This window comes from Phyllobates terribilis, unplaced genomic scaffold (assembly GCF_046119375.1).
Source record: "Phyllobates terribilis strain yellow unplaced genomic scaffold, ASM4611937v1 Scaffold_40__1_contigs__length_11209783, whole genome shotgun sequence".
Classification (NCBI taxonomy): Eukaryota; Metazoa; Chordata; class Amphibia; order Anura; family Dendrobatidae; genus Phyllobates; species Phyllobates terribilis.
Window position 1 is genome coordinate 6,200,103 of NW_027362800.1, and position 20,752 is coordinate 6,220,854.

A 20,752-nucleotide genomic window follows, 5' to 3' on the forward strand; every position below is an offset into this window, starting at 1 on the left:
GCTGTTGATAACAAGGGCATTTGCTAAATAGATGGTGTGTGTGCAACAATATACTGAAAGGTCAATTATATTGTGCAGCTTATCTCACCACCTGTAGTTATTTAGGTGAAAGCTCCAAAATGCTTGCCTAATATGTCTGTTTATCCAAAAGGAAGTATAGAGGGAGAGCTAGATAGATAGCATTGCATTACATTACATTACATGGCAATGCAATGCACAGTTGCTGAAGTTGAACCAAAATGAGCTTGTCATCTGGCTTCTGCAACTTTTAACATGAAAAATCCAATGAGGAGAAGAAAAGCAAAGCCAAAGAGTCCATCCCAAAATCCGACAAACAAGCAAAATGAACTAAAAGCATTGAATTCAATTCTTTCTGATTTTAGAAACTGCATTAAAGAAGGGGTGCACCGGTCCTGGAGATACTGCAATACCAGGTCAATGCGTGGAGTGGACAGAGCAAGCTCTTTTTCCATCTCCCTGTTCTAAAAATCCATTTAATATATGGTCCCCAGATAGGGGACGTATCAGATATTAAACTGATAAGAACAGATACTACACTTGATCTTAGCCAAAAGGCCGAGAAGCGATAACCAGAATTGGTTTCCGACTACGGTGCCACCCAAGGATTCTGAAAAGTCCATTTGTGGAGATGGCCACCTGGACTCCCGTTAAGAAGACATGCTGTCAAACTCTAGATCCCTCACATGCCTGCACTTTTCGGCTTGCTGCTGCTGCAATCCACGCGTTTTAGATCTGCATAACTCCACCTCTTTTAGCACAGTACCCTCAACCCCCGGCTGTTCCCACCCGCCTCAACACCGTTGGAAGGGAGGAGAACCAATTAAGGCGGGGGGGGGGGTGGAACGAGCAGCTGTCTACCCTTAGCAGGAGGGTTGCTGATTAATTACCTCTCCTGCTGCTGCTGCTGCTGGCTGTCCAGCAGCAGACTGAAGGTGGCTGCTGCTGTGCGCAGGTATATAAAGGCTCAGAGCCTATTATGACACGCGCAGCCAGCGTTCCATTGCCACATTCCGTCTACTGCAGGCGGGATACCTGGATGGCTGAATGTCACTGAGAAGCTCACAGAGACCGCCATAAGCAACAGTTTAAAAGAATGCCACAGACTAATCAACCAAACTTTTTGGGTTGGTTTCTCTTTTATAGTCTGCAGGCATTAAATGAAAGAAGTCAGTGTTCCAGCAGAGGGAGACAACGTTTCAGAAAAGGCATTGTAGCAAACCAAAAAAGAAATTTTAAGCGCAGCAGAGTAACCAGCTCACATACCTGTTAGCTCAGGTGAGTTTAAAAGGCTGCTGTTGATAACAAGGGCATTTGCTAAATAGATGGTGTGTGTGCAACAATATACTGAAAGGTCAATTATATTGTGCAGCTTATCTCACCACCTGTAGTTATTTAGGTGAAAGCTCCAAAATGCTTGCCTAATATGTCTGTTTATCCAAAAGGAAGTATAGAGGGAGAGCTAGATAGATAGCATTGCATTACATTACATTACATGGCAATGCAATGCACAGTTGCTGAAGTTGAACCAAAATGAGCTTGTCATCTGGCTTCTGCAACTTTTAACATGAAAAATCCAATGAGGAGAAGAAAAGCAAAGCCAAAGAGTCCATCCCAAAATCCGACAAACAAGCAAAATGAACAAAAAGCATTGAATTCAATTCTTTCTGATTTTAGAAACTGCATTAAAGAAGGGGTGCACCGGTCCTGGAGATACTGCAATACCAGGTCAATGCGTGGAGTGGACAGAGCAAGCTCTTTTTCCATCTCCCTGTTCTAAAAATCCATTTAATATATGGTCCCCAGATAGGGGACGTATCAGATATTAAACTGATAAGAACAGATACTACACTTGATCTTAGCCAAAAGGCCGAGAAGCGATAACCAGAATTGGTTTCCGACTACGGTGCCACCCAAGGATTCTGAAAAGTCCATTTGTGGAGATGGCCACCTGGACTCCCGTTAAGAAGACATGCTGTCAACCTCTAGATCCCTCACATGCCTGCACTTTTCGGCTTGCTGCTGCTGCAATCCACGCGTTTTAGATCTGCATAACTCCACCTCTTTTAGCACAGTACCCTCAACCCCCGGCTGTTCCCACCCGCCTCAACACCGTTGGAAGGGAGGAGAACCAATTAAGGCGGGGGGGGGGGTGGAACGAGCAGCTGTCTACCCTTAGCAGGAGGGTTGCTGATTAATTACCTCTCCTGCTGCTGCTGCTGCTGGCTGTCCAGCAGCAGACTGAAGGTGGCTGCTGCTGTGCGCAGGTATATAAAGGCTCAGAGCCTATTATGACACGCGCAGCCAGCGTTCCATTGACACATTCCGTCTACTGCAGGCGGGATACCTGGATGGCTGAATGTCACTGAGAAGCTCACAGAGACCGCCATAAGCAACAGTTTAAAAGAATGCCACAGACTAATCAACCAAACTTTTTGGGTTGGTTTCTCTTTTATAGTCTGCAGGCATTAAATGAAAGAAGTCAGTGTTCCAGCAGAGGGAGACAACGTTTCAGAAAAGGCATTGTAGCAAACCAAAAAAGAAATTTTAAGCGCAGCAGAGTAACCAGCTCACATACCTGTTAGCTCAGGTGAGTTTAAAAGGCTGCTGTTGATAACAAGGGCATTTGCTAAATAGATGGTGTGTGTGCAACAATATACTGAAAGGTCAATTATATTGTGCAGCTTATCTCACCACCTGTAGTTATTTAGGTGAAAGCTCCAAAATGCTTGCCTAATATGTCTGTTTATTTAAAAGGAAGTATAGAGGGAGAGCTAGATAGATAGCATTGCATTACATTACATTACATGGCAATGCAATGCACAGTTGCTGAAGTTGAACCAAAATGAGCTTGTCATCTGGCTTCTGCAACTTTTAACATGAAAAATCCAATGAGGAGAAGAAAAGCAAAGCCAAAGAGTCCATCCCAAAATCCGACAAACAAGCAAAATGAACAAAAAGCATTGAATTCAATTCTTTCTGATTTTAGAAACTGCATTAAAGAAGGGGTGCACCGGTCCTGGAGATACTGCAATACCAGGTCAATGCGTGGAGTGGACAGAGCAAGCTCTTTTTCCATCTCCCTGTTCTAAAAATCCATTTAATATATGGTCCCCAGATAGGGGACGTATCAGATATTAAACTGATAAGAACAGATACTACACTTGATCTTAGCCAAAAGGCCGAGAAGCGATAACCAGAATTGGTTTCCGACTACGGTGCCACCCAAGGATTCTGAAAAGTCCATTTGTGGAGATGGCCACCTGGACTCCCGTTAAGAAGACATGCTGTCAACCTCTAGATCCCTCACATGCCTGCACTTTTCGGCTTGCTGCTGCTGCAATCCACGCGTTTTAGATCTGCATAACTCCACCTCTTTTAGCACAGTACCCTCAACCCCCGGCTGTTCCCACCCGCCTCAACACCGTTGGAAGGGAGGAGAACCAATTAAGGCGGGGGGGGGGGTGGAACGAGCAGCTGTCTACCCTTAGCAGGAGGGTTGCTGATTAATTACCTCTCCTGCTGCTGCTGCTGCTGGCTGTCCAGCAGCAGACTGAAGGTGGCTGCTGCTGTGCGCAGGTATATAAAGGCTCAGAGCCTATTATGACACGCGCAGCCAGCGTTCCATTGCCACATTCCGTCTACTGCAGGCGGGATACCTGGATGGCTGAATGTCACTGAGAAGCTCACAGAGACCGCCATAAGCAACAGTTTAAAAGAATGCCACAGACTAATCAACCAAACTTTTTGGGTTGGTTTCTCTTTTATAGTCTGCAGGCATTAAATGAAAGAAGTCAGTGTTCCAGCAGAGGGAGACAACGTTTCAGAAAAGGCATTGTAGCAAACCAAAAAAGAAATTTTAAGCGCAGCAGAGTAACCAGCTCACATACCTGTTAGCTCAGGTGAGTTTAAAAGGCTGCTGTTGATAACAAGGGCATTTGCTAAATAGATGTTGTGTGTGCAACAATATACTGAAAGGTCAATTATATTGTGCAGCTTATCTCACCACCTGTAGTTATTTAGGTGAAAGCTCCAAAATGCTTGCCTAATATGTCTGTTTATCCAAAAGGAAGTATAGAGGGAGAGCTAGATAGATAGCATTGCATTACATTACATTACATGGCAATGCAATGCACAGTTGCTGAAGTTGAACCAAAATGAGCTTGTCATCTGGCTTCTGCAACTTTTAACATGAAAAATCCAATGAGGAGAAGAAAAGCAAAGCCAAAGAGTCCATCCCAAAATCCGACAAACAAGCAAAATGAACAAAAAGCATTGAATTCAATTCTTTCTGATTTTAGAAACTGCATTAAAGAAGGGGTGCACCGGTCCTGGAGATACTGCAATACCAGGTCAATGCGTGGAGTGGACAGAGCAAGCTCTTTTTCCATCTCCCTGTTCTAAAAATCCATTTAATATATGGTCCCCAGATAGGGGACGTATCAGATATTAAACTGATAAGAACAGATACTACACTTGATCTTAGCCAAAAGGCCGAGAAGCGATAACCAGAATTGGTTTCCGACTACGGTGCCACCCAAGGATTCTGAAAAGTCCATTTGTGGAGATGGCCACCTGGACTCCCGTTAAGAAGACATGCTGTCAACCTCTAGATCCCTCACATGCCTGCACTTTTCGGCTTGCTGCTGCTGCAATCCACGCGTTTTAGATCTGCATAACTCCACCTCTTTTAGCACAGTACCCTCAACCCCCGGCTGTTCCCACCCGCCTCAACACCGTTGGAAGGGAGGAGAACCAATTAAGGCGGGGGGGGGGGTGGAACGAGCAGCTGTCTACCCTTAGCAGGAGGGTTGCTGATTAATTACCTCTCCTGCTGCTGCTGCTGCTGGCTGTCCAGCTGCAGACTGAAGGTGGCTGCTGCTGTGCGCAGGTATATAAAGGCTCAGAGCCTATTATGACACGCGCAGCCAGCGTTCCATTGCCACATTCCGTCTACTGCAGGCGGGATACCTGGATGGCTGAATGTCACTGAGAAGCTCACAGAGACCGCCATAAGCAACAGTTTAAAAGAATGCCACAGACTAATCAACCAAACTTTCTGGGTTGGTTTCTCTTTTATAGTCTGCAGGCATTAAATGAAAGAAGTCAGTGTTCCAGCAGAGGGAGACAACATTTCAGAAAAGGCATTGTAGCAAACCAAAAAAGAAATTTTAAGCGCAGCAGAGTAACCAGCTCACATACCTGTTAGCTCAGGTGAGTTTAAAAGGCTGCTGTTGATAACAAGGGCATTTGCTAAATAGATGGTGTGTGTGCAACAATATACTGAAAGGTCAATTATATTGTGCAGCTTATCTCACCACCTGTAGTTATTTAGGTGAAAGCTCCAAAATGCTTGCCTAATATGTCTGTTTATCCAAAAGGAAGTATAGAGGGAGAGCTAGATAGATAGCATTGCATTACATTACATTACATGGCAATGCAATGCACAGTTGCTGAAGTTGAACCAAAATGAGCTTGTCATCTGGCTTCTGCAACTTTTAACATGAAAAATCCAATGAGGAGAAGAAAAGCAAAGCCAAAGAGTCCATCCCAAAATCCGACAAACAAGCAAAATGAACAAAAAGCATTGAATTCAATTCTTTCTGATTTTAGAAACTGCATTAAAGAAGGGGTGCACCGGTCCTGGAGATACTGCAATACCAGGTCAATGCGTGGAGTGGACAGAGCAAGCTCTTTTTCCATCTCCCTGTTCTAAAAATCCATTTAATATATGGTCCCCAGATAGGGGACGTATCAGATATTAAACTGATAAGAACAGATACTACACTTGATCTTAGCCAAAAGGCCGAGAAGCGATAACCAGAATTGGTTTCCGACTACGGTGCCACCCAAGGATTCTGAAAAGTCCATTTGTGGAGATGGCCACCTGGACTCCCGTTAAGAAGACATGCTGTCAACCTCTAGATCCCTCACATGCCTGCACTTTTCGGCTTGCTGCTGCTGCAATCCACGCGTTTTAGATCTGCATAACTCCACCTCTTTTAGCACAGTACCCTCAACCCCCGGCTGTTCCCACCCGCCTCAACACCGTTGGAAGGGAGGAGAACCAATTAAGGCGGGGGGGGGGGTGGAACGAGCAGCTGTCTACCCTTAGCAGGAGGGTTGCTGATTAATTACCTCTCCTGCTGCTGCTGCTGCTGGCTGTCCAGCAGCAGACTGAAGGTGGCTGCTGCTGTGCGCAGGTATATAAAGGCTCAGAGCCTATTATGACACGCGCAGCCAGCGTTCCATTGCCACATTCCGTCTACTGCAGGCGGGATACCTGGATGGCTGAATGTCACTGAGAAGCTCACAGAGACCGCCATAAGCAACAGTTTAAAAGAATGCCACAGACTAATCAACCAAACTTTTTGGGTTGGTTTCTCTTTTATAGTCTGCAGGCATTAAATGAAAGAAGTCAGTGTTCCAGCAGAGGGAGACAACGTTTCAGAAAAGGCATTGTAGCAAACCAAAAAAGAAATTTTAAGCGCAGCAGAGTAACCAGCTCACATACCTGTTAGCTCAGGTGAGTTTAAAAGGCTGCTGTTGATAACAAGGGCATTTGCTAAATAGATGGTGTGTGTGCAACAATATACTGAAAGGTCAATTATATTGTGCAGCTTATCTCACCACCTGTAGTTATTTAGGTGAAAGCTCCAAAATGCTTGCCTAATATGTCTGTTTATCCAAAAGGAAGTATAGAGGGAGAGCTAGATAGATAGCATTGCATTACATTACATTACATGGCAATGCAATGCACAGTTGCTGAAGTTGAACCAAAATGAGCTTGTCATCTGGCTTCTGCAACTTTTAACATGAAAAATCCAATGAGGAGAAGAAAAGCAAAGCCAAAGAGTCCATCCCAAAATCCGACAAACAAGCAAAATGAACAAAAAGCATTGAATTCAATTCTTTCTGATTTTAGAAACTGCATTAAAGAAGGGGTGCACCGGTCCTGGAGATACTGCAATACCAGGTCAATGCTTGGAGTGGACAGAGCAAGCTCTTTTTCCATCTCCCTGTTCTAAAAATCCATTTAATATATGGTCCCCAGATAGGGGACGTATCAGATATTAAACTGATAAGAACAGATACTACACTTGATCTTAGCCAAAAGGCCGAGAAGCGATAACCAGAATTGGTTTCCGACTACGGTGCCACCCAAGGATTCTGAAAAGTCCATTTGTGGAGATGGCCACCTGGACTCCCGTTAAGAAGACATGCTGTCAACCTCTAGATCCCTCACATGCCTGCACTTTTCGGCTTGCTGCTGCTGCAATCCACGCGTTTTAGATCTGCATAACTCCACCTCTTTTAGCACAGTACCCTCAACCCCCGGCTGTTCCCACCCGCCTCAACACCGTTGGAAGGGAGGAGAACCAATTAAGGCGAGGGGGGGGTGGAACGAGCAGCTGTCTACCCTTAGCAGGAGGGTTGCTGATTAATTACCTCTCCTGCTGCTGCTGCTGCTGGCTGTCCAGCTGCAGACTGAAGGTGGCTGCTGCTGTGCGCAGGTATATAAAGGCTCAGAGCCTATTATGACACGCGCAGCCAGCGTTCCATTGCCACATTCCGTCTACTGCAGGCGGGATACCTGGATGGCTGAATGTCACTGAGAAGCTCACAGAGACCGCCATAAGCAACAGTTTAAAAGAATGCCACAGACTAATCAACCAAACTTTCTGGGTTGGTTTCTCTTTTATAGTCTGCAGGCATTAAATGAAAGAAGTCAGTGTTCCAGCAGAGGGAGACAACATTTCAGAAAAGGCATTGTAGCAAACCAAAAAAGAAATTTTAAGCGCAGCAGAGTAACCAGCTCACATACCTGTTAGCTCAGGTGAGTTTAAAAGGCTGCTGTTGATAACAAGGGCATTTGCTAAATAGATGGTGTGTGTGCAACAATATACTGAAAGGTCAATTATATTGTGCAGCTTATCTCACCACCTGTAGTTATTTAGGTGAAAGCTCCAAAATGCTTGCCTAATATGTCTGTTTATCCAAAAGGAAGTATAGAGGGAGAGCTAGATAGATAGCATTGCATTACATTACATTACATGGCAATGCAATGCACAGTTGCTGAAGTGGAACCAAAATGAGCTTGTCATCTGGCTTCTGCAACTTTTAACATGAAAAATCCAATGAGGAGAAGAAAAGCAAAGCCAAAGAGTCCATCCCAAAATCCGACAAACAAGCAAAATGAACAAAAAGCATTGAATTCAATTCTTTCTGATTTTAGAAACTGCATTAAAGAAGGGGTGCACCGGTCCTGGAGATACTGCAATACCAGGTCAATGCGTGGAGTGGACAGAGCAAGCTCTTTTTCCATCTCCCTGTTCTAAAAATCCATTTAATATATGGTCCCCAGATAGGGGACGTATCAGATATTAAACTGATAAGAACAGATACTACACTTGATCTTAGCCAAAAGGCCGAGAAGCGATAACCAGAATTGGTTTCCGACTACGGTGCCACCCAAGGATTCTGAAAAGTCCATTTGTGGAGATGGCCACCTGGACTCCCGTTAAGAAGACATGCTGTCAACCTCTAGATCCCTCACATGCCTGCACTTTTCGGCTTGCTGCTGCTGCAATCCACGCGTTTTAGATCTGCATAACTCCACCTCTTTTAGCACAGTACCCTCAACCCCCGGCTGTTCCCACCCGCCTCAACACCGTTGGAAGGGAGGAGAACCAATTAAGGCGGGGGGGGGGGTGGAACGAGCAGCTGTCTACCCTTAGCAGGAGGGTTGCTGATTAATTACCTCTCCTGCTGCTGCTGCTGCTGGCTGTCCAGCAGCAGACTGAAGGTGGCTGCTGCTGTGCGCAGGTATATAAAGGCTCAGAGCCTATTATGACACGCGCAGCCAGCGTTCCATTGCCACATTCCGTCTACTGCAGGCGGGATACCTGGATGGCTGAATGTCACTGAGAAGCTCACAGAGACCGCCATAAGCAACAGTTTAAAAGAATGCCACAGACTAATCAACCAAACTTTTTGGGTTGGTTTCTCTTTTATAGTCTGCAGGCATTAAATGAAAGAAGTCAGTGTTCCAGCAGAGGGAGACAACGTTTCAGAAAAGGCATTGTAGCAAACCAAAAAAGAAATTTTAAGCGCAGCAGAGTAACCAGCTCACATACCTGTTAGCTCAGGTGAGTTTAAAAGGCTGCTGTTGATAACAAGGGCATTTGCTAAATAGATGGTGTGTGTGCAACAATATACTGAAAGGTCAATTATATTGTGCAGCTTATCTCACCACCTGTAGTTATTTAGGTGAAAGCTCCAAAATGCTTGCCTAATATGTCTGTTTATCCAAAAGGAAGTATAGAGGGAGAGCTAGATAGATAGCATTGCATTACATTACATTACATGGCAATGCAATGCACAGTTGCTGAAGTTGAACCAAAATGAGCTTGTCATCTGGCTTCTGCAACTTTTAACATGAAAAATCCAATGAGGAGAAGAAAAGCAAAGCCAAAGAGTCCATCCCAAAATCCGACAAACAAGCAAAATGAACAAAAAGCATTGAATTCAATTCTTTCTGATTTTAGAAACTGCATTAAAGAAGGGGTGCACCGGTCCTGGAGATACTGCAATACCAGGTCAATGCTTGGAGTGGACAGAGCAAGCTCTTTTTCCATCTCCCTGTTATAAAAATCCATTTAATATATGGTCCCCAGATAGGGGACGTATCAGATATTAAACTGATAAGAACAGATACTACACTTGATCTTAGCCAAAAGGCCGAGAAGCGATAACCAGAATTGGTTTCCGACTACGGTGCCACCCAAGGATTCTGAAAAGTCCATTTGTGGAGATGGCCACCTGGACTCCCGTTAAGAAGACATGCTGTCAACCTCTAGATCCCTCACATGCCTGCACTTTTCGGCTTGCTGCTGCTGCAATCCACGCGTTTTAGATCTGCATAACTCCACCTCTTTTAGCACAGTACCCTCAACCCCCGGCTGTTCCCACCCGCCTCAACACCGTTGGAAGGGAGGAGAACCAATTAAGGCGGGGGGGGGGGGGTGGAACGAGCAGCTGTCTACCCTTAGCAGGAGGGTTGCTGATTAATTACCTCTCCTGCTGCTGCTGCTGGCTGTCCAGCAGCAGACTGAAGGTGGCTGCTGCTGTGCGCAGGTATATAAAGGCTCAGAGCCTATTATGACACGCGCAGCCAGCGTTCCATTGCCACATTCCGTCTACTGCAGGCGGGATACCTGGATGGCTGAATGTCACTGAGAAGCTCACAGAGACCGCCATAAGCAACAGTTTAAAAGAATGCCACAGACTAATCAACCAAACTTTTTGGGTTGGTTTCTCTTTTATAGTCTGCAGGCATTAAATGAAAGAAGTCAGTGTTCCAGCAGAGGGAGACAACGTTTCAGAAAAGGCATTGTAGCAAACCAAAAAAGAAATTTTAAGCGCAGCAGAGTAACCAGCTCACATACCTGTTAGCTCAGGTGAGTTTAAAAGGCTGCTGTTGATAACAAGGGCATTTGCTAAATAGATGGTGTGTGTGCAACAATATACTGAAAGGTCAATTATATTGTGCAGCTTATCTCACCACCTGTAGTTATTTAGGTGAAAGCTCCAAAATGCTTGCCTAATATGTCTGTTTATCCAAAAGGAAGTATAGAGGGAGAGCTAGATAGATAGCATTGCATTACATTACATTACATGGCAATGCAATGCACAGTTGCTGAAGTTGAACCAAAATGAGCTTGTCATCTGGCTTCTGCAACTTTTAACATGAAAAATCCAATGAGGAGAAGAAAAGCAAAGCCAAAGAGTCCATCCCAAAATCCGACAAACAAGCAAAATGAACAAAAAGCATTGAATTCAATTCTTTCTGATTTTAGAAACTGCATTAAAGAAGGGGTGCACCGGTCCTGGAGATACTGCAATACCAGGTCAATGCGTGGAGTGGACAGAGCAAGCTCTTTTTCCATCTCCCTGTTCTAAAAATCCATTTAATATATGGTCCCCAGATAGGGGACGTATCAGATATTAAACTGATAAGAACAGATACTACACTTGATCTTAGCCAAAAGGCCGAGAAGCGATAACCAGAATTGGTTTCCGACTATGGTGCCACCCAAGGATTCTGAAAAGTCCATTTGTGGAGATGGCCACCTGGACTCCCGTTAAGAAGACATGCTGTCAACCTCTAGATCCCTCACATGCCTGCACTTTTCGGCCTGCTGCTGCTGCAATCCACGCGTTTTAGATCTGCATAACTCCACCTCTTTTAGCACAGTGCCCTCAACCCCCGGCTGTTCCCACCCGCCTCAACACCGTTGGAAGGGAGGAGAACCAATTAAGGCGGGGGGGGGGTGGAACGAGCTGCTGTCTACCCTTAGCAGGAGGGTTGCTGATTAATTACCTCTCCTGCTGCTGCTGCTGCTGGCTGTCCAGCAGCAGACTGAAGGTGGCTGCTGCTGTGCGCAGGTATATAAAGGCTCAGAGCCTATTATGACACGCGCAGCCAGCGTTCCATTGCCACATTCCGTCTACTGCAGGCGGGATACCTGGATGGCTGAATGTCACTGAGAAGCTCACAGAGACCGCCATAAGCAACAGTTTAAAAGAATGCCACAGACTAATCAACCAAACTTTTTGGGTTGGTTTCTCTTTTATAGTCTGCAGGCATTAAATGAAAGAAGTCAGTGTTCCAGCAGAGGGAGACAACGTTTCAGAAAAGGCATTGTAGCAAACCAAAAAAGAAATTTTAAGCGCAGCAGAGTAACCAGCTCACATACCTGTTAGCTCAGGTGAGTTTAAAAGGCTGCTGTTGATAACAAGGGCATTTGCTAAATAGATGGTGTGTGTGCAACAATATACTGAAAGGTCAATTATATTGTGCAGCTTATCTCACCACCTGTAGTTATTTAGGTGAAAGCTCCAAAATGCTTGCCTAATATGTCTGTTTATCCAAAAGGAAGTATAGAGGGAGAGCTAGATAGATAGCATTGCATTACATTACATTACATGGCAATGCAATGCACAGTTGCTGAAGTTGAACCAAAATGAGCTTGTCATCTGGCTTCTGCAACTTTTAACATGAAAAATCCAATGAGGAGAAGAAAAGCAAAGCCAAAGAGTCCATCCCAAAATCCGACAAACAAGCAAAATGAACAAAAAGCATTGAATTCAATTCTTTCTGATTTTAGAAACTGCATTAAAGAAGGGGTGCACCGGTCCTGGAGATACTGCAATACCAGGTCAATGCGTGGAGTGGACAGAGCAAGCTCTTTTTCCATCTCCCTGTTCTAAAAATCCATTTAATATATGGTCCCCAGATAGGGGACGTATCAGATATTAAACTGATAAGAACAGATAAAAAAATATTTAAAGCCCGAATTCGTGTACAAAACCCGAGTGCGCTTAAAAAAGTGACAAGTGCCACAAAAAAAGTGCACTAGGATGCTGGTCTTCTTGAAACCCTCTCCAAAAGGAGAAGGGTCCCCCAAACCATTCCCCGTCCCTCCGAGCCAAAAGGCCACAGCGAGGAACAGGGACAAAAAGCCACCTCCAGCCGAAGCCAGAGGCGACCCAATCATACCCCCAGCACCTGCCCGAGTTCTCACCCGAACAAGGCACTGGGAGCCAAAGACTGTGCTCCCCTCCCGGAAGAGGGGAGCCAACAACGCTCTCCTCCCGAAAGAGGAGAGCCAGGGGGGTTCAGGGGGGAGCGGAACCTGATGGCAACACACTCCCCCCCTAGACCTGCCAAGAGAGGAACCCGTAAGGGAACCGCATCCCGACAAAATCCTAGTAGGACGTGACACACGTGAATAAGTGGACACACAGTGACAAAGAAATTAAATAAATAGTGAAGGTTTCACAGTATAATACTGCCCGGACCTTCAACCGGGAATTGAAAAATTCCCCATCCTAAGGCCAGAAGGCCCGGAATAAGGGTGTGTGCGAAGAAAGAAAATTTGAAGTGCTTGTGCAAATGTGCCATAAACTCAAGTGGGGTTCCCAATCCCAGTGAGTTAAGGCACCCCAGGGTCACCACTCCTGGGGCACTTCACACTTCGGGCTTTCGATCTTCCCCGGCCCAATGGCGTCGATCCTGGGGGGCCATGCTTTCCACCAGATGACTATATTAGCCACCTGGCGTACTAACAAGCGCCTAAACCCCAGTGTGCATAATGTATCAATCTACTAGGGCGGCCAACATCCAAAACCGCCTTTTCGAAAGATACTACACTTGATCTTAGCCAAAAGGCCGAGAAGCGATAACCAGAATTGGTTTCCGACTACGGTGCCACCCAAGGATTCTGAAAAGTCCATTTGTGGAGATGGCCACCTGGACTCCCGTTAAGAAGACATGCTGTCAACCTCTAGATCCCTCACATGCCTGCACTTTTCGGCTTGCTGCTGCTGCAATCCACGCGTTTTAGATCTGCATAACTCCACCTCTTTTAGCACAGTACCCTCAACCCCCGGCTGTTCCCACCCGCCTCAACACCGTTGGAAGGGAGGAGAACCAATTAAGGCGGGGGGGGGGGGGGTGGAACGAGCAGCTGTCTACCCTTAGCAGGAGGGTTGCTGATTAATTACCTCTCCTGCTGCTGCTGCTGGCTGTCCAGCAGCAGACTGAAGGTGGCTGCTGCTGTGCGCAGGTATATAAAGGCTCAGAGCCTATTATGACACGCGCAGCCAGCGTTCCATTGCCACATTCCGTCTACTGCAGGCGGGATACCTGGATGGCTGAATGTCACTGAGAAGCTCACAGAGACCGCCATAAGCAACAGTTTAAAAGAATGCCACAGACTAATCAACCAAACTTTTTGGGTTGGTTTCTCTTTTATAGTCTGCAGGCATTAAATGAAAGAAGTCAGTGTTCCAGCAGAGGGAGACAACGTTTCAGAAAAGGCATTGTAGCAAACCAAAAAAGAAATTTTAAGCGCAGCAGAGTAACCAGCTCACATACCTGTTAGCTCAGGTGAGTTTAAAAGGCTGCTGTTGATAACAAGGGCATTTGCTAAATAGATGGTGTGTGTGCAACAATATACTGAAAGGTCAATTATATTGTGCAGCTTATCTCACCACCTGTAGTTATTTAGGTGAAAGCTCCAAAATGCTTGCCTAATATGTCTGTTTATCCAAAAGGAAGTATAGAGGGAGAGCTAGATAGATAGCATTGCATTACATTACATTACATGGCAATGCAATGCACAGTTGCTGAAGTTGAACCAAAATGAGCTTGTCATCTGGCTTCTGCAACTTTTAACATGAAAAATCCAATGAGGAGAAGAAAAGCAAAGCCAAAGAGTCCATCCCAAAATCCGACAAACAAGCAAAATGAACAAAAAGCATTGAATTCAATTCTTTCTGATTTTAGAAACTGCATTAAAGAAGGGGTGCACCGGTCCTGGAGATACTGCAATACCAGGTCAATGCGTGGAGTGGACAGAGCAAGCTCTTTTTCCATCTCCCTGTTCTAAAAATCCATTTAATATATGGTCCCCAGATAGGGGACGTATCAGATATTAAACTGATAAGAACAGATACTACACTTGATCTTAGCCAAAAGGCCGAGAAGCGATAACCAGAATTGGTTTCCGACTACGGTGCCACCCAAGGATTCTGAAAAGTCCATTTGTGGAGATGGCCACCTGGACTCCCGTTAAGAAGACATGCTGTCAACCTCTAGATCCCTCACATGCCTGCACTTTTCGGCTTGCTGCTGCTGCAATCCACGCGTTTTAGATCTGCATAACTCCACCTCTTTTAGCACAGTACCCTCAACCCCCGGCTGTTCCCACCCGCCTCAACACCGTTGGAAGGGAGGAGAACCAATTAAGGCGGGGGGGGGGGGGGGGGTGGAACGAGCAGCTGTCTACCCTTAGCAGGAGGGTTGCTGATTAATTACCTCTCCTGCTGCTGCTGCTGGCTGTCCAGCAGCAGACTGAAGGTGGCTGCTGCTGTGCGCAGGTATATAAAGGCTCAGAGCCTATTATGACACGCGCAGCCAGCGTTCCATTGCCACATTCCGTCTACTGCAGGCGGGATACCTGGATGGCTGAATGTCACTGAGAAGCTCACAGAGACCGCCATAAGCAACAGTTTAAAAGAATGCCACAGACTAATCAACCAAACTTTTTGGGTTGGTTTCTCTTTTATAGTCTGCAGGCATTAAATGAAAGAAGTCAGTGTTCCAGCAGAGGGAGACAACGTTTCAGAAAAGGCATTGTAGCAAACCAAAAAAGAAATTTTAAGCGCAGCAGAGTAACCAGCTCACATACCTGTTAGCTCAGGTGAGTTTAAAAGGCTGCTGTTGATAACAAGGGCATTTGCTAAATAGATGGTGTGTGTGCAACAATATACTGAAAGGTCAATTATATTGTGCAGCTTATCTCACCACCTGTAGTTATTTAGGTGAAAGCTCCAAAATGCTTGCCTAATATGTCTGTTTATCCAAAAGGAAGTATAGAGGGAGAGCTAGATAGATAGCATTGCATTACATTACATTACATGGCAATGCAATGCACAGTTGCTGAAGTTGAACCAAAATGAGCTTGTCATCTGGCTTCTGCAACTTTTAACATGAAAAATCCAATGAGGAGAAGAAAAGCAAAGCCAAAGAGTCCATCCCAAAATCCGACAAACAAGCAAAATGAACAAAAAGCATTGAATTCAATTCTTTCTGATTTTAGAAACTGCATTAAAGAAGGGGTGCACCGGTCCTGGAGATACTGCAATACCAGGTCAATGCGTGGAGTGGACAGAGCAAGCTCTTTTTCCATCTCTCTGTTCTAAAAATCCATTTAATATATGGTCCCCAGATAGGGGACGTATCAGATATTAAACTGATAAGAACAGATACTACACTTGATCTTAGCCAAAAGGCCGAGAAGCGATAACCAGAATTGGTTTCCGACTGCGGTGCCACCCAAGGATTCTGAAAAGTCCATTTGTGGAGATGGCCACCTGGACTCCCGTTAAGAAGACATGCTGTCAACCTCTAGATCCCTCACATGCCTGCACTTTTCGGCTTGCTGCTGCTGCAATCCACGCGTTTTAGATCTGCATAACTCCACCTCTTTTAGCACAGTACCCTCAACCCCCGGCTGTTCCCACCCGCCTCAACACCGTTGGAAGGGAGGAGAACCAATTAAGGCGGGGGGGGGGGGTGGAACGAGCAGCTGTCTACCCTTAGCAGGAGGGTTGCTGATTAATTACCTCTCCTGCTGCTGCTGCTGCTGGCTGTCCAGCAGCAGACTGAAGGTGGCTGCTGCTGTGCGCAGGTATATAAAGGCTCAGAGCCTATTATGACACGCGCAGCCAGCGTTCCATTGCCACATTCCGTCTACTGCAGGCGGGATACCTGGATGGCTGAATGTCACTGAGAAGCTCACAGAGACCGCCATAAGCAACAGTTTAAAAGAATGCCACAGACTAATCAACCAAACTTTTTGGGTTGGTTTCTCTTTTATAGTCTGCAGGCATTAAATGAAAGAAGTCAGTGTTCCAGCAGAGGGAGACAACGTTTCAGAAAAGGCATTGTAGCAAACCAAAAAAGAAATTTTAAGCGCAGCAGAGTAACCAGCTCACATACCTGTTAGCTCAGGTGAGTTTAAAAGGCTGCTGTTGATAACAAGGGCATTTGCTAAATAGATGGTGTGTGTGCAACAATATACTGAAAGGTCAATTATATTGTGCAGCTTATCTCACCACCTGTAGTTATTTAGGTGAAAGCTTCAAAATGCTTGCCTAATATGTCTGTTTATCCAAAAGGAAGTATAGAGGGAGAGCTAGATAGATAGCATTGCATTACATTACATTACATGGCAATGCAATGCACAGTTGCTGAAGTTGAACCAAAATGAGCTTGTCATCTGGCTTCTGCAACTTTTAACATGAAAAATCCAATGAGGAGAAGAAAAGCAAAGCCAAAGAGTCCATCCCAAAATCCGACAAACAAGCAAAATGAACAAAAAGCATTGAATTCAATTCTTTCTGATTTTAGAAACTGCATTAAAGAAGGGGTGCACCGGTCCTGGAGATACTGCAATACCAGGTCAATGCGTGGAGTGGACAGAGCAAGCTCTTTTTCCATCTCCCTGTTCTAAAAATCCATTTAATATATGGTCCCCAGATAGGGGACGTATCAGATATTAAACTGATAAGAACAGATACTACACTTGATCTTAGCCAAAAGGCCGAGAAGCGATAACCAGAATTGGTTTCCGACTACGGTGCCACCCAAGGATTCTGAAAAGTCCATTTGTGGAGATGGCCACCTGGACTCCCGTTAAGAAGACATGCTGTCAACCTCTAGATCCCTCACATGCCTGCACTTTTCGGCTTGCTGCTGCTGCAATCCACGCGTTTTAGATCTGCATAACTCCACCTCTTTTAGCACAGTACCCTCAACCCCCGGCTGTTCCCACCCGCCTCAACACCGTTGGAAGGGAGGAGAACCAATTAAGGCGGGGGGGGGGGTGGAACGAGCAGCTGTCTACCCTTAGCAGGAGGGTTGCTGATTAATTACCTCTCCTGCTGCTGCTGCTGCTGGCTGTCCAGCAGCAGACTGAAGGTGGCTGCTGCTGTGCGCAGGTATATAAAGGCTCAGAGCCTATTATGACACGCGCAGCCAGCGTTCCATTGCCACATTCCGTCTACTGCAGGCGGGATACCTGGATGGCTGAATGTCACTGAGAAGCTCACAGAGACTGCCATAAGCAACAGTTTAAAAGAATGCCACAGACTAATCAACCAAACTTTTTGGGTTGGTTTCTCTTTTATAGTCTGCAGGCATTAAATGAAAGAAGTCAGTGTTCCAGCAGAGGGAGACAACGTTTCAGAAAAGGCATTGTAGCAAACCAAAAAAGAAATTTTAAGCGCAGCAGAGTAACCAGCTCACATACCTGTTAGCTCAGGTGAGTTTAAAAGGCTGCTGTTGATAACAAGGGCATTTGCTAAATAGATGGTGTGTGTGCAACAATATACTGAAAGGTCAATTATATTGTGCAGCTTATCTCACCACCTGTAGTTATTTAGGTGAAAGCTCCAAAATGCTTGCCTAATATGTCTGTTTATCCAAAAGGAAGTATAGAGGGAGAGCTAGATAGATAGCATTGCATTACATTACATTACATGGCAATGCAATGCACAGTTGCTGAAGTTGAACCAAAATGAGCTTGTCATCTGGCTTCTGCAACTTTTAACATGAAAAATCCAATGAGGAGAAGAAAAGCAAAGCCAAAGAGTCCATCCCAAAATCCGACAAACAAGCAAAATGAACAAAAAGCATTGAATTCAATTCTTTCTGATTTTAGAAACTGCATTAAAGAAGGGGTGCACCGGTCCTGGAGATACTGCAATACCAGGTCAATGCGTGGAGTGGACAGAGCAAGCTCTTTTTCCATCTCCCTGTTCTAAAAATCCATTTAATATATGGTCCCCAGATAGGGGACGTATCAGATATTAAACTGATAAGAACAGATACTACACTTGATCTTAGCCAAAAGGCCGAGAAGCGATAACCAGAATTGGTTTCCGACTACGGTGCCACCCAAGGATTCTGAAAAGTCCATTTGTGGAGATGGCCACCTGGACTCCCGTTAAGAAGACATGCTGTCAACCTCTAGATCCCTCACATGCCTGCACTTTTCGGCTTGCTGCTGCTGCAATCCACGCGTTTTAGATCTGCATAACTCCACCTCTTTTAGCACAGTACCCTCAACCCCCGGCTGTTCCCACCCGCCTCAACACCGTTGGAAGGGAGGAGAACCAATTAAGGCGGGGGGGGGGTGGAACGAGCAGCTGTCTACCCTTAGCAGTAGGGTTGCTGATTAATTACCTCTCCTGCTGCTGCTGCTGCTGGCTGTCCAGCAGCAGACTGAAGGTGGCTGCTGCTGTGTGCAGGTATATAAAGGCTCAGAGCCTATTATGACACGCGCAGCCAGCGTTCCATTGCCACATTCCGTCTACTGCAGGCGGGATACCTGGATGGCTGAATGTCACTGAGAAGCTCACAGAGACCGCCATAAGCAACAGTTTAAAAGAATGCCACAGACTAATCAACCAAACTTTTTGGGTTGGTTTCTCTTTTATAGTCTGCAGGCATTAAATGAAAGAAGTCAGTGTTCCAGCAGAGGGAGACAACGTTTCAGAAAAGGCATTGTAGCAAACCAAAAAAAAAGAAATTTTAAGCGCAGCAGAGTAACCAGCTCACATACCTGTTAGCTCAGGTGAGTTTAAAAGGCTGCTGTTGATAACAAGGGCATTTGCTAAATAGATGGTGTGTGTGCAACAATATACTGAAAGGTCAATTATATTGTGCAGCTTATCTCACCACCTGTAGTTATTTAGGTGAAAGCTCCAAAATGCTTGCCTAATATGTCTGTTTATCCAAAAGGAAGTATAGAGGGAGAGCTAGATAGATAGCATTGCATTACATTACATTACATGGCAATGCAATGCACAGTTGCTGAAGTTGAACCAAAATGAGCTTGTCATCTGGCTTCTGCAACTTTTAACATGAAAAATCCAATGAGGAGAAGAAAAGCAAAGCCAAAGAGTCCATCCCAAAATCCGACAAACAAGCAAAATGAACAAAAAGCATTGAATTCAATTCTTTCTGATTTTAGAAACTGCATTAAAGAAGGGGTGCACCGGTCCTGGAGATACTGCAATACCAGGTCAATGCGTGGAGTGGACAGAGCAAGCTCTTTTTCCATCTCCCTGTTCTAAAAATCCATTTAATATATGGTCCCCAGATAGGGGACGTATCAGATATTAAACTGATAAGAACAGATACTACACTTGATCTTAGCCAAAAGGCCGAGAAGCGATAACCAGAATTGGTTTCCGACTACGGTGCCACCCAAGGATTCTGAAAAGTCCATTTGTGGAGATGGCCACCTGGACTCCCGTTAAGAAGACATGCTGTCAACCTCTAGATCCCTCACATGCCTGCACTTTTCGGCTTGCTGCTGCTGCAATCCACGCGTTTTAGATCTGCATAACTCCACCTCTTTTAGCACAGTACCCTCAACCCCCGGCTGTTCCCACCCGCCTCAACACCGTTGGAAGGGAGGAGAACAAATTAAGGCGGGGGGGGGGTGGAACGAGCAGCTGTCTACCCTTAGCAGGAGGGTTGCTGATTAATTACCTCTCCTGCTGCTGCTGGCTGTCCAGCAGCAGACTGAAGGTGGCTGCTGCTGTGCGCAGGTATATAAAGGCTCAGAGCCTATTATGACACGCGCAGCCAGCGTTCCATTGCCACATTCCGTCTACTGCAGGCGGGATACCTGGATGGCTGAATGTCACTGAGAAGCTCACAGAGACCGCCATAAGCAACAGTTTAAAAGAATGCCACAGACTAATCAACCAAACTTTTTGGGTTGGTTTCTCTTTTATAGTCTGCAGGCATTAAATGAAAGAAGTCAGTGTTCCAGCAGAGGGAGACAACGTTTCAGAAAAGGCATTGTAGCAAACCAAAAAAGAAATTTTAAGCGCAGCAGAGTAACCAGCTCACATACCTGTTAGCTCAGGTGAGTTTAAAAGGCTGCTGTTGATAACAAGGGCATTTGCTAAATAGATGGTGTGTGTGCAACAATATACTGAAAGGTCAATTATATTGTGCAGCTTATCTCACCACCTGTAGTTATTTAGGTGAAAGCTCCAAAATGCTTGCCTAATATGTCTGTTTATCCAAAAGGAAGTATAGAGGGAGAGCTAGATAGATAGCATTGCATTACATTACATTACATGG

The 20,752-nt window shown here is 45.4% G+C and overlaps 15 non-coding genes and 1 pseudogene across 15 annotated transcripts; all 16 read right to left on the reverse strand.

The window, feature by feature from the left end:
* Nucleotides 1-397: 397 nt before the first annotated feature.
* LOC141188439 (U2 spliceosomal RNA) lies at nt 398-588 on the reverse strand. The gene has a single exon (XR_012262531.1). It is a non-coding gene; the product is annotated as a U2 spliceosomal RNA (small nuclear RNA).
* A 1,121-nt stretch (nt 589-1,709) lies between these two features.
* Nucleotides 1,710-1,900, reverse strand: LOC141188440 (U2 spliceosomal RNA). Its single transcript, XR_012262532.1, has one exon. It is a non-coding gene; the product is annotated as a U2 spliceosomal RNA (small nuclear RNA).
* A 1,121-nt stretch (nt 1,901-3,021) lies between these two features.
* Nucleotides 3,022-3,212, reverse strand: LOC141188441 (U2 spliceosomal RNA). Its single transcript, XR_012262533.1, has one exon. It is a non-coding gene; the product is annotated as a U2 spliceosomal RNA (small nuclear RNA).
* A 1,121-nt stretch (nt 3,213-4,333) lies between these two features.
* LOC141188442 (U2 spliceosomal RNA) lies at nt 4,334-4,524 on the reverse strand. Its single transcript, XR_012262534.1, has one exon. It is a non-coding gene; the product is annotated as a U2 spliceosomal RNA (small nuclear RNA).
* A 1,121-nt stretch (nt 4,525-5,645) lies between these two features.
* On the reverse strand, nt 5,646-5,836 carry LOC141188444 (U2 spliceosomal RNA). The gene has a single exon (XR_012262536.1). It is a non-coding gene; the product is annotated as a U2 spliceosomal RNA (small nuclear RNA).
* A 1,121-nt stretch (nt 5,837-6,957) lies between these two features.
* Nucleotides 6,958-7,148, reverse strand: LOC141191387 (U2 spliceosomal RNA). Its single transcript, XR_012265384.1, has one exon. It is a non-coding gene; the product is annotated as a U2 spliceosomal RNA (small nuclear RNA).
* A 1,120-nt stretch (nt 7,149-8,268) lies between these two features.
* Nucleotides 8,269-8,459, reverse strand: LOC141188445 (U2 spliceosomal RNA). The gene has a single exon (XR_012262537.1). It is a non-coding gene; the product is annotated as a U2 spliceosomal RNA (small nuclear RNA).
* A 1,121-nt stretch (nt 8,460-9,580) lies between these two features.
* LOC141184365 (U2 spliceosomal RNA) lies at nt 9,581-9,771 on the reverse strand. The gene has a single exon (XR_012259127.1). It is a non-coding gene; the product is annotated as a U2 spliceosomal RNA (small nuclear RNA).
* Nucleotides 9,772-10,891: 1,120 nt separating this feature from the next.
* On the reverse strand, nt 10,892-11,082 carry LOC141188447 (U2 spliceosomal RNA). Its single transcript, XR_012262538.1, has one exon. It is a non-coding gene; the product is annotated as a U2 spliceosomal RNA (small nuclear RNA).
* Nucleotides 11,083-12,202: 1,120 nt separating this feature from the next.
* LOC141185847 (U2 spliceosomal RNA) lies at nt 12,203-12,397 on the reverse strand. Its single transcript, XR_012260452.1, has one exon. It is a non-coding gene; the product is annotated as a U2 spliceosomal RNA (small nuclear RNA).
* A 775-nt stretch (nt 12,398-13,172) lies between these two features.
* Nucleotides 13,173-13,264, reverse strand: LOC141186220 (U2 spliceosomal RNA; annotated as a pseudogene).
* A 1,121-nt stretch (nt 13,265-14,385) lies between these two features.
* On the reverse strand, nt 14,386-14,576 carry LOC141188448 (U2 spliceosomal RNA). Its single transcript, XR_012262539.1, has one exon. It is a non-coding gene; the product is annotated as a U2 spliceosomal RNA (small nuclear RNA).
* Nucleotides 14,577-15,700: 1,124 nt separating this feature from the next.
* LOC141185152 (U2 spliceosomal RNA) lies at nt 15,701-15,891 on the reverse strand. Its single transcript, XR_012259841.1, has one exon. It is a non-coding gene; the product is annotated as a U2 spliceosomal RNA (small nuclear RNA).
* Nucleotides 15,892-17,013: 1,122 nt separating this feature from the next.
* On the reverse strand, nt 17,014-17,204 carry LOC141188449 (U2 spliceosomal RNA). The gene has a single exon (XR_012262540.1). It is a non-coding gene; the product is annotated as a U2 spliceosomal RNA (small nuclear RNA).
* Nucleotides 17,205-18,325: 1,121 nt separating this feature from the next.
* Nucleotides 18,326-18,516, reverse strand: LOC141188450 (U2 spliceosomal RNA). The gene has a single exon (XR_012262541.1). It is a non-coding gene; the product is annotated as a U2 spliceosomal RNA (small nuclear RNA).
* Nucleotides 18,517-19,639: 1,123 nt separating this feature from the next.
* On the reverse strand, nt 19,640-19,830 carry LOC141188451 (U2 spliceosomal RNA). Its single transcript, XR_012262542.1, has one exon. It is a non-coding gene; the product is annotated as a U2 spliceosomal RNA (small nuclear RNA).
* Between the last annotated feature and the right edge of the window lie 922 nt (nt 19,831-20,752).